Below are 11,775 nucleotides of genomic sequence, written 5' to 3'. Positions count from 1 at the left end.
GATGCTGCAGGGCTGGGTGGCAGCCTCGGGGCAGGCAATGGCAAGAGCACAGATGGGGAGGTTTGGGAGGATTTGGAGCCATGGGAGGAACTGGTTGAAGGGATGAGCCTGTGCCAGTGCAGGTGTGGCCTTTGGCTCCTGGTCCTGTGGAATGTGGAATCCTCCTGGAATGTGGTGGCAGCCCCGGGGCAGGGGAGCTGAGAGGGGCAGTGCCTGAGGCTGCTGCAGGCAGGGCAGTGTTTACCCTGGGGCTGGCCCCACAGCTGAGGTCCAGCAGGATCAGGGCACAGATGCTGCACTTGGTGTACCCAGGGAGTTTCTGTCCCCCCGGAGATTTCCTGTGGCATGTGGCAGCACAGGGAGCAGAATGAAACCTGCAGCTCCCGTGGCCATTGCTGGCCTTTGTCCCTCTGTTGTGCCATCAGCCTGTGGGAATTTGCTGCTGTCACTGCCACTGCCACCCCAGCTGGGGGCTGTGTCCTCCTGGCAGCCCTTCCCAGCCCCAACACAAGTTCCAGTGGTGCCTCTGTGCTGTGCTGGGAGCTTTGCTGGGAATGTGCCTCATCCCTGGGAGTATCCATGTGCTCCAGGGCCCTGAGCAAGCAATTGACTGCAAAAAATCCAAACATCGAAGGATGTATCCCAGACCCCAGCTGCTCCCACCTCAAACTTATGCTGCCCTGATAGACCCAAGGGAGCACGACAAAGTGACAAGAAGAACCTGCACTGGCAAGTTTTCCTTCCCAGGGAAACGGGCCAGAGTATGTGCCATGGGGCCCCTGGCCCTGGGCTGGGCCCTGACTGCAAAAAATAAAAACATCGAAAGATGTGTCCCATAACCCAGCTCCCCCAACCTCAAACTTGTGCTGCCCTGATAGACCCAAGGGAGCCCCACAAACTGACATCAGGAACCTGGACTGGTGAGTTTTCTTTCCCAGGGAAAATGGGCAATGTATATGCCCAGTAGCCCCAGGGTCCTGGGCTGGGCCCTGACTGCAAAAAGTCAATATATTGAAGGATGGACCCCAGACCAAAGTTGTCCCCACCTCAAACTTGTGCTGCCCTGATAGACCCAAGGGAGCCCTACAAACTGACATCAGGAACCTGGACTGGTGTGGAAAAAATGACGGGAGGCAAGTCCATTCTATAATGTCAACAAGTCTCAGTTTATTTCAAGCACACATGTACAGTTATACCCGTTATAATGAAGCTCATGCATATTGCAAAACTTAGGCTCATCATTGGTGTATTAAAAACAGGTCAACCCCGCCTTTAAAGCTTTCTAAGCTTGCTTTGTTTTCCCTTACATTTATCTTTTTGCTGAACATTCTACTGTTGGGAACCAGCTTACCCAAGGACATAAGATATTATTGCTACATCTGCTATTGCTGCACTGTGCAATTTTCAGCTACTGCTTCACTAACTGCACGTACTCATGTCCTTTCTCACAAAGCCATTCATCCACAAAACTCTCCATATTTCCCCCGTTTTTTTTTGGACCATTAAGTTAGTTGTCTACATCTTGTGAATCATGCAGTCTACCAACTTTTGAAGACAGTTAAACAGGCAGGGCAAAATCAACAAGAGTAATAAAACAACAATTAAGATTCCTACTGCATACATGATAAAAGTTCTTAGCCAAGGACTGATCCCTAAACTTTTAAGCTATTCTCCTATCCCCAGACCATCTTCTTCTTTTAATTGATGAAGGCCCTGTTGTAGTTCTTTAATCTTAGCATGTATTGATACAGAATGATCAGAGAGATTTATGTAACACATTCCTTCAAATTCCTCACATCCATGTCCCTGGGCTAACAACAAAAAATCAACTGCTGCTCTGTTCTGTAGTACAGCATGATTTACACTTTGTACATCCATAGCAAGCATAGCTAAAACCTCTGATGTTTTGTTAAGTTCATCTTTAGTCCAGCATCTCAATTGTTCAGCTAACATCATAGCTTTTCTGGCAGCTCTTCCTGGTAACAGGGTTGCCACTATTACCTGTTTTAAAGTACTCCAAAATTGAGGTTGTCCAACCTGATCACATTCTAAGTCATGCACATCACGCCTTTTCCTTGTCTTCCCTAGCTTGTCCCACTGCATTAGCAAGGATATATTAGGATGGAACAGTGCTAGTTTTCCTAGGTAACAGGGTCCCCCTTGTGGTTTTACCGGAATTCCATTCCAAGCTCTATCTCCACAGATCAAAAACACACCCTTTGGCAACCTTAAGGGTTTGGTTATCTTGGAACCGTCACAGTTAGAATATAACTGTGATGTTACCCTACCTGAGTCTAGTGAAGAGTCTAGAGAAGGCCATTTGTCTCTTGGGTTATTTACACTCTGCAAATTCAATGGAACAAAGCTAAACCATCCTCCTGTTGAAACATTCCCTAAACTAGCATTAGCACTTCTAAAGAGATCTAATTCCTCTGGTGGAGATTGCAATGTTTCTTTAAGTGACAGTACCAACAAACATTGCCTATAGCCATTTCTTTGAGCTTCTGTATAACCAATATTCTTGTCTGGCCTTTTCACCTTTGCAAAATTCTTGCAAAGCGTCTGATTCCTTATTAATCTACAAAATTCCTCTGGTCTCCAGACAGGAACACCTGTTAGGCAGGTACAAAATGGGTTTGTCACTCTTCTTAAGCTAAGGCATAGCGAACTTTGATTAGTCATGTTAGCCAAGGTTACCCAAATATTTTCTTCGGGCTGATTAAATTGTATTAGTCCACGACAAAGATTAGTCAAAAGAACAAGATAGATTATCTACCTTATTGCCCTCATGATGTCTTCTGCTTGAATTTTAATTTTAATGTCCGTACATATTTAATAAGCTTATCTAATTCTATGTCTGGATTTCCTACTACTGGTTTTTCTAAAGAAGATCTTATAGATACTGTCACTTGCTTTTGACACCTTGTTGATAAAATTTTTGAATTTGCTTGCTTAATTAATCTATCACAAGCGTGTTCTGCTTCCCACCTATAAAAAGCTAATATCTTTTGTTCTGGTGCTTCAAATAACTGTAAAGCTATAGCAACTCCTAAGCCTGTGTCTTGTATTAAATCTCTCTGCCAAGAATCTCCTCGTTTTTGAAAGTCACAATGTTTACACCAAAAATGTCATTTTAAAAATACTTGATCTTCCCAGTATGTTTTTCCACAACCCCCACAAACAAAAGCAATCTAACTGTTACAATTAAAATTCTCACAACTAAGACACTCAGGATTCTTTGGTCCTGGAATATGAACAGTCTGTAAAGCTTCAATAGCTGTAACAATTGTCGTAAAAGTTAACTCTGAAGGCAAAAATTGATCAATCACTGGGGAAAGTCCTCTTATCTCTTGAAGAATAGGTCCCACTGTGCGAATCAGCTTCTCTTCAATTCTCCTCTGATCCTGATCCATCAGGTGAGCTAAGAGACGACTCATCCAGAGCTGGTTTGGTCCACTTTGCTGGCACCCAGAGTGAACCTGTAGGGGTGGAAACACAAAGATATCCCCTTCCCCAATATAGGACCTTTGCTGGGTTCTGCCAAATACCTGTTTTAGGGTCCCTATACCTGACCCATAGTTCTTTGCCCTTTTTGCTTATTTCTTTTTGTCCATAATGTATCATTGCAGGTGGTGCCTCTGAATCCCCAAATACACACAAATGATTAAGAACAAAGAGCACCTTCATTAATCTTTCCTGAACATCTCTAATCTCTCTATGCTTTTCCAGATACCTCTTCAAAGTTCCATTTGCCCTTTCTACAATTGCTTGTCCAGTGGGAGAATGTGCTATTCCTGTAATGTGCTTAATTCCCCTTGATTTTAAAAATCTTTTTACCCTGCCACCAATGTATGCAGGACCATTGTCTGTCTTGATCTGCTTTGGCACTCCCATTACTGCAAAACAACTACACAAATGCCTTATAACATGTAATGCTTTTCCTCCAGCTTGAGCTGTTGCCCAGATGTATTTACTATATGTATCTATAGTAACATGAACATATTTCAAGCGACCAAAACTATTTACATGAGTAACATCCATTTGCCAGAGTTCATTAGATGAAAGACCTCGTGGGTTAACTCCCCATCCCATGCCATGACCCCCATTATGATGACTACAGATAGGACAAGCTCTCACTATAGCAGTGGCATCTGCATGGGATATTCCAAACTCCCGTTGTAACCCTTTTGCGTTCTGATGAAACATAGAATGTGCCTCCCTAGCAAGCATTTGCCCTGATAAAGGAGAAGTTTGAGTCACTGCAACGAGCTTATCTGCCCGAGCATTACCCTCTCCTAAGCCAATTTCCCATTTGTGACTTCTTATATGAATAATAGCATAAGGATGTTCTCGGATTTTTACTGCTTTTTGAAGTTGTATGAACAGTTCAAATAGTCTCTGATTTCGTACTTTCTTGATAGCAGCATCCTCTATTCTTTCTACAACACCAACTACATACAAGGAATCTGTAACAATATTCAAAGGCCCCTTCAGGACTGTTAGAGCCCACACCACAGCTGCTAACTCCAAGGTCTGAAGGGTATCTGAGTCATTTGCAGTAAGAATTTCATGATTCCAAACTCCCTGCTCCTGCCATGTAATTGCTGCTGTTCTTGACCTCTTCCCTGCATCTGTGTATGCCGTTATTGCACCAGGAATCGGCTCCTTTTCTCGCTGTGGCCAAACCATCCAACTCAATTTTCCAATCCACTGTAATGGAGGATTTTTAATACTTTCAGTTATGACAGCACCTCCTACTCCTAGCAGAGCTTCCTGCAATTCTTCACTATTGACCAAATACCATTGTAAAGAGTCCTTTTTCATAGGAATCTGTATTAGTTCAGGCTCTCATCCATCAACCTGCAAAATTCTCTCACGACCCCGTTTTATCAAAGCTGCTAACAGTTCAATATTTTGAATTAGAGTTTTTGTTTGCTGAAGTGGAGGGGATAGCCATTCCAACACCCTTATCTCCCCCGTTTTTGTTTCTAGCTGGGTTAAAGCTCCCAGCAAATGTTTTTCACCACACCATATAGTGAGATTAAGCGGGATTCCCAGTATTCGTCGATGTACACGACCGTGAATCACACAGTCTGTAATTTGCTGAAGAGTTCTTTTCTGCTGAGGATTAAGGGTCACTGGTGCCGTTGGGTCTGTGCCCTTCAATAAGGGTCTAAGAGAATCTAACAGTTCATTTGGAAGGCCCACTATAGGTTTAAGCCATTGTAAATTACCTAGTAATTTCTGAGCATCATTTAAAGTAACAATCTGTGTTTTCAGTTCTAATTTCTGAGGCGTTACCAAGCTTTGAGACAATATCCATCCCAAGTATTTCCAAGGAGAAGTTAACTGTATTTTCTCTGGGGCCACAACAAGCTTAAAATGTCCCAGCAAGTTTTGTACATGTTTAACCTGTTGACTCGTAAATGACTTAGGCTGAGCAATCAAAATATCATCCATATAGTGATAAATGATAGCTTGTGGCCATTGTTGCCTCAATGGTTGTAATGCAGAATCTACGTAAAGTTGACATAAAGTAGGGCTGTTACGCATACCCTGAGGCAAAACCGTCCATTCAAATCTTTGATCTGGACCTTCTCTGTTCAGAGCTGGCAAAGTAAATGCAAAGCGCTTTGTATCCCTGTCATGCAAAGCTATTGTAAAAAAGCAATCTTTGAGATCTATTATCAATAGAGGCCATCCTTCAGGTAGCATTGCTGGATTAGGCAGACCTGGCTGTAGTGCACCCATTGGCTCCATCTGTTTATTAACTTCCCGCAAGTCATGTAGCAAACGATATTTCCCTGACTTTTTCTTTATCACAAAGATAGGGGTATTCTAAGGACTTGTAGACAATTTCAGATGCCCTTGTTGGTATTGTTCAGTGACCAAGGCATGAGCATGTTGCAGACTTTCCCTTTTCAAAGGCCATTGCTTTCCAAATTATGGGAATCGGGAAAGTCCAAGCAATGGCTATCATCCTAAAGGGTGCTTATTTGTCAGGACAACCACTAACTGTGTCAAAATGTCTCGCCCAACTAGGCATTGCACCGTAGGTGGTAACTGAACAACAGAAAATATTGCCTTTATGACTTTACCATCTATTGAGACAGTAAGAGGTGGCGAGCGACTTGCAAGAGTTAAACCTCCAACTCCTGTTACTGCTGTAGCAGCTGGCTGTAAGGGCCAATGTGCAGGCCAACACTGTGGTGCAATAATACTTGAATCAGCACCCGTGTCCAGCAAACCTGTAAGCATGCATTTTTGTCCCTTATACTCCAACAAAACCTCTTTTCTTGGTCTGTCATTCAGATCTAAAGTTAATAAAGTCAAGCCTCTTGTAGATCCAAATCCATCTCCCCCACAGCTTTTCCGTGAGGATACAGCTTTAGTAACTTGCTCCAGAGGAACTAATTGAGCGATCCTTTGTCCTTTATTAATCTGAATAGGAGGAAATGGAGTATGAACCATAATCATGATTTCACCAGTATAGTCTGCATCAATGACACCAGGCAGCACAAATAATCCAAGCATAGAGGCCGATGATCTTCCCAATAACAAAGCTCCCATTGTCCTGCCCTCTATTATAACAGGTTCATTAACTCCAGTGGGGACCTTCTGCGGCTGTGGCGTCATTAAAGTCACTTCTACTGCGGCTGCCAAGTCCATCCCGAGGCTCTCTCTTGTGGCTGGACGCAAGGTGTCCTGTTGGACAAGCTGGAGCAGCTATTTGTGTCGGAGCGCGGCTGCTCTTGTTCGCGCTGTTTCGGGCGTTTCCCGGTCTCCTCTTACAGGCAGCAATGTTATGAGTATCCGATTTGCACTTAGGACACCATACTCCAGCAGCAGAGCATTCTCGCCGAATGTGTCCTGTCCCTCCACATCGGAAACATCTCATACGGCTGCCGTAAACATTTCCCTGGGTTGCTACTGATGCTTGGAGGGGTGCAAGAGCAGCTAACACCTGTGTCTGTGAAGCTTTTGCCTGCTCTTTTAATCCCTCCCCCAGCTCTTTAATAGCCTCAACTAAAAATGCCTGCTGCCCCGTTGGTATAGTAGCCATCCTTTCTAGTGCATCTTCTATAGTCCAATTAGCTCCTAATGTGTTTAACACACTTCTTGTAGAAGCATTACAATTTTGCAAAGCACACTGCTTCAACAATGATCCACGCATAAACTCAGGCACTCCAGCTCTCTCTATTGCTGCCGCTGCCTTATCAATAAACGCTCCAAAAGTCTCATCCCTTCCTTGTTTAATTCCCATATACGCTGGCAAACCTCCCGGGTCTTTCACCTTATCTATAGCCTTTCGAGCTAGTCGTATTGCCTCTTGACACTTCTCAGGTCCTAGCATAGCTTGTGCCTCAGTGTGAAAATATGGTCCTAAGCCTATCAATTTATCTACAGTTACTCTATGAAGAGGATCTCTAGGCTGCCTTTGTACAGCTACAGCTTCATTAACTTCTGCCTGCCAGTGTGCACCAAACAAAAGTCTCTGATGCGGTGAGAAAATAAGTTTAGCAAGACTTCTACAATCTCCTGGTAGCAATATATTAGTACTCTAAACATAATCTTATATCTGTCTAGCTGGTTTACTAGTAACTCTAAATTGACTCACTGTAGCTTGCAACTGTGACAACAATTTCTAATCTAACGGTGTAATCTGAGCTGTTAACCCTCCGCCTGCCTGCTGTTGAAAAATTATAGGACAAGCTAGTTCTGCTGCTAGTTCCAAAGCCTGCCCATCTCCTTTGTCCAGCTCCTCTCTTGCCAAAGTCGCCCAAACTTCCCTCTGTTCCCTGGCCAGAGCCTCCGTTAGGTCAGACTCTGCCCTAGGGGTCGGCTTACTGACAGACAAACTTTGACAAACTGTCGATTTCTGTTCTGAGGGGGCTGGAGGAGCCGTGGGCTCACAACGCGACTCTGTTTCCGTGTCCTCAGGCACAGGTTGCAATGGAGGTAACTCCACTGTAGACACAGCAGGTGGGATGGAAACACCAGGCAACCAATCCTCCCCGCTAAAACCTCTATTTTTCTCTAGTGCTGAAGTTCTCTATTCAGCAGCTTTCTTTTCTGCCTGATGTTGTAATAACTCATTGTGAACTACCTTCCACCACTTTCCCAACTTTTTAGCTGTCTTATCATTATCTAAAACTTCCTCCCACAGTTTAACCCTGAACTTACGCCACTCAGACAACTCATGTACTGTATGAGGATTTACAAAGAACTCCTTAGAATACCCATATGTTAATAACCCTGGCAGATCTTTTTGCAAATCAATGCCTTTAATCTGCCTTCTCTGCAAGAATGCAGTAAATAAATCATATGCTGCTTGCCTCTCCATACCTATATTGTCAGCGCTGTTGCAGCCCTCCGAGGTTGTTGGCAGCACGTATCGGCCAGGCTTGCCTCTGCAGTCACCTGGGGCACGGTGCACTCTATTTCAATTCAGCACTTTTGCCGTCCTGGCTGCATCATGACCCGAACACTTTTTTGTTATTCCACGTGGCGCTAACAAGTCGATTGGGTCACCATTTTGTGGAAAAAATGACGGGAGACAAGTCCATTCTATAATGTCAACAAGTGTCAGTTTATTTCAAGCACACATGTACAGTTATACCCGTTATAATGAAGCTCATGCATATTGCAAAACTTAGGCTCATCATTGGTGTATTAAAAACAGGTCAAACCCGCCTTTAAAGCTTTCTAAGCTTGCTTTGTTTTCCCTTACATTTATCTTTTTGCTGAACATTCTACTGTTGGGAACCAGCTTACCCAAGGACATAAGATATTATTGCTACATCTGCTATTGTTGCACTGTGCAATTTTCAGCTACTGCTTCAATAACTGCACATAGTCATGTCCTTTCTCACAAAGCCATTCATCCACAAAACTCTCCATAGACTGGTGAGTTTTCTTTCCCAGGGAAAATGGCCAAAAGATGTGCCCAGTAGCCCTGGGGTCCTAGGCTGGGACGAGACTGCAAAAAGTCAATACATCGAAGGATGTACCCCAGACCAAAGTTGTCACCAGCTCAAACTTGTGCTGCCACGACAGTCCCTAGGGAGCCCTAAAAACAGACATCAGGAAACTGGACGATGAGTTTTCTTTCCCAGGGAAAATGGCCAAAGGATGTGCCATGGGGCCCCCGGCCCTAAGCTGGGCCTTGACTGCTAAAAGTCCATACATCGAAGGATGTAACCCACACCAAAGTTGTCCCCATCTCCAATTTGTGCTGCGCTGATAGACCCAAGGGAGCCCTACAAACTGACATGAGGAACCTGGACTGGTGAGTTTTCTTTCCCAGGGAAAATGGCCAAAGGATGTGCCCAGGAGCCCCTTGCCCTGGGACCTGACTGCAAAAAATCCTTATATCGAAGGATGGATTGCAGACCAAAGTTGTCCCCACCTCAAACTTGTGCTGCCCTGATAGACCCAAGGGAGCCCTACAAATTGACATCTGGAACCTGGGCTTCTGAATTTGCTTTCACCATGTAGATATCCCTCATTCATTCCCATGGCCCTGCGATTCCCCTGCTTTGTCAGGTCCCATGTTTCCTTTTGCCTTCTCAACGTCAAAACGTCTCATCTTGCATCTCCCACCCCCAAGTACTCAGGGATTTTTTTTCATGCCCAATACGTGTTGCAATTTGATAGTACAAAATATGGGGCTTGTTTTTTTTCTGTGCTGGATTTCTCCTCGAGAAATCTGCAACCATGTAACCCTAACCACAACCACTTTGCTTTGCTCAGAAATCACAACCTTCAGACCAGCATCATGGCACCTTTCCCACTGGCCCTCCATTGGCACCTTCCCAAAGCATTCCACTAATACTCCACATTTTCAGCGGGCATCCTGTCTCACCCTCATCCTGACCCTAAAAATGCACCAAGTAATTCTAAAATAGCCATTAGGAATGTATAACAATTCTCTAAAAGACACCAGAGACAGCCTTCAAAAATCCCCTAAATATTCCTAATAGCCCTGCAAAAAAAAAAAAAACACTCGAGGAAGCCTGCTCAGCCTCCAAGCCCCTTCCTGTTGCTCTCTAGGCCACAGATGTCATCCCTACCTTTTTGCAGCGGGTCCTGTTGTCCTCTGAGGGTTCTGGCATTGTCCTGGTGTGAGGGTCATTGCCCTGCCCCAGTGGGAGGCTTCCGGAGTGGTCTCGCTGTCAGGCTTGCTGTGTGGTGCTGCTGTTGTCGGGGGTGAAAAGGGAAAAGGCTGCTTAGGGTGAGGTTAGTGTTGGGGTGAGGGGTGCTGCACCTGTACCCTAACTTGCCTCCGAAGCTGTACCCTGTAGCCCTGATCTCCGCTGGACTGTCCAGCCCTCAGACCCTCTCCCTTCACCCCTGACCCCTCCCTCTGCCCCCCAGCCCTCAGGCTCTGGCTGTCACCCTCGAGCCCCCCTTTGCCCCTCAAGCCCCCTCTCAGCTGCCCCTCAGCTCCTGTGTGCCACCCTTAATCCCTCTCCTCTGCCCCTCAACCCCCAGCTTCTCTGTGTCACCCTCCAGCTGCCCCTGCCCCCTTCAGCATCTCTCTGTGCCACCCACTGTCCCCTCCCCTGTTCCTCCCTCAGCTCCCAGCCTCTGTCACCCTGAAGCCCCCACAGTGCCCCTCAAGATGTCCCTCAGCCTCTATGCCATGAAAAAACCCTAAAAAAACCATGAAAAGACCCTAAAAAAACATAAAAATGCCCTAAAAAAACCCTCATCTTCAAAATGTCTTAAAACCCCCACAAAAACATAAAAATAACCTCTGAATATCTTGAAAATACAATAAAAATACCCTACTTTAAAACACCCCTAAAACACCCCTAAAAACCCCCAAAGAAACTTTAAAAAAAAAAAACCCTAAATATTCCTAAAAGAGCTCTAAAAATAGCCCCAAAATCCTTAAAACACACTGATAACACCCTAAAAACCCATTAAACTTCCCTCAAAAAACCCTAAAAATACCCAAATCCTAAGAGTCCTCCACATACCCCCAATTGTCCTAAAAAAGCCCTAAAATTTTTAAATAGTCCTAAAAAAGCACCAAGAACAACCCCCCCAAAAAACCCCTTAACATTCTATTTAGTACAAAACAAGCCCTTAAAATACCTTAAAAATCTTTTAAAAGCCCTGTAAAAGCCCTAAAAGCAACCTAAACGTTCCCAGAAAGTTCATAAAAAGCTCCTGTGAGAAAACCCCTCAAATATCCTTCAAAAACACTAAAAAAAGAAAATCCCTAAAAAAAGCACTCAGTGCCCAGTCTCTACCAGTTGCCCTCTAGCCAGCAAACATCATACCTGCCTTTTAATTAGGATAACTGCCTGCAGCTGCTGGGAGGAGTCTGGGGCTGTCCCAGCATTAGGGTCACTGCCTGCAGCTGCTGTTGGGGAAAACTGGTGTTCCAGGGGTGGTGTTTGGGGTGAGGGCTGCTGCTGTACCTTAAGCCTTCTGTCATGATCCGCTTATAGCGGGGTGTCGTGATGGTTCGTTAGCCAATCCCAAAATGCAGAAGACAAACAGCAGGGGACTATCAGTTTAATCACAACAAATGCACCTTTATTAGGGGCCAAAACAATAAATGCAATAGTGGGGTCAGAAAAGAAATAAAAAAGATAGAGAGAGAGGGAGAGAGAGAGAGGGGGGGGGGACGGGAATAGCTACCAACACAGGTGAGGTCCTCACTGGTCCGGACGATGGGGATCCGTCTTGTTGTGTTGGGGAGTCTCCAAAGTCCTAACCAACCCAGGGGTCCAGTTATAGTCCACAGAGGGAAAAGGGGGA

The sequence above is a fragment of the Lonchura striata genome, chromosome 5, assembly GCF_050655825.1.
Source record: "Lonchura striata isolate lonStrDom1 chromosome 5, ASM5065582v1, whole genome shotgun sequence".
In the NCBI taxonomy this organism is placed as follows: Eukaryota; Metazoa; Chordata; class Aves; order Passeriformes; family Estrildidae; genus Lonchura; species Lonchura striata.
This window is presented reverse-complemented; position numbering follows the sequence as displayed.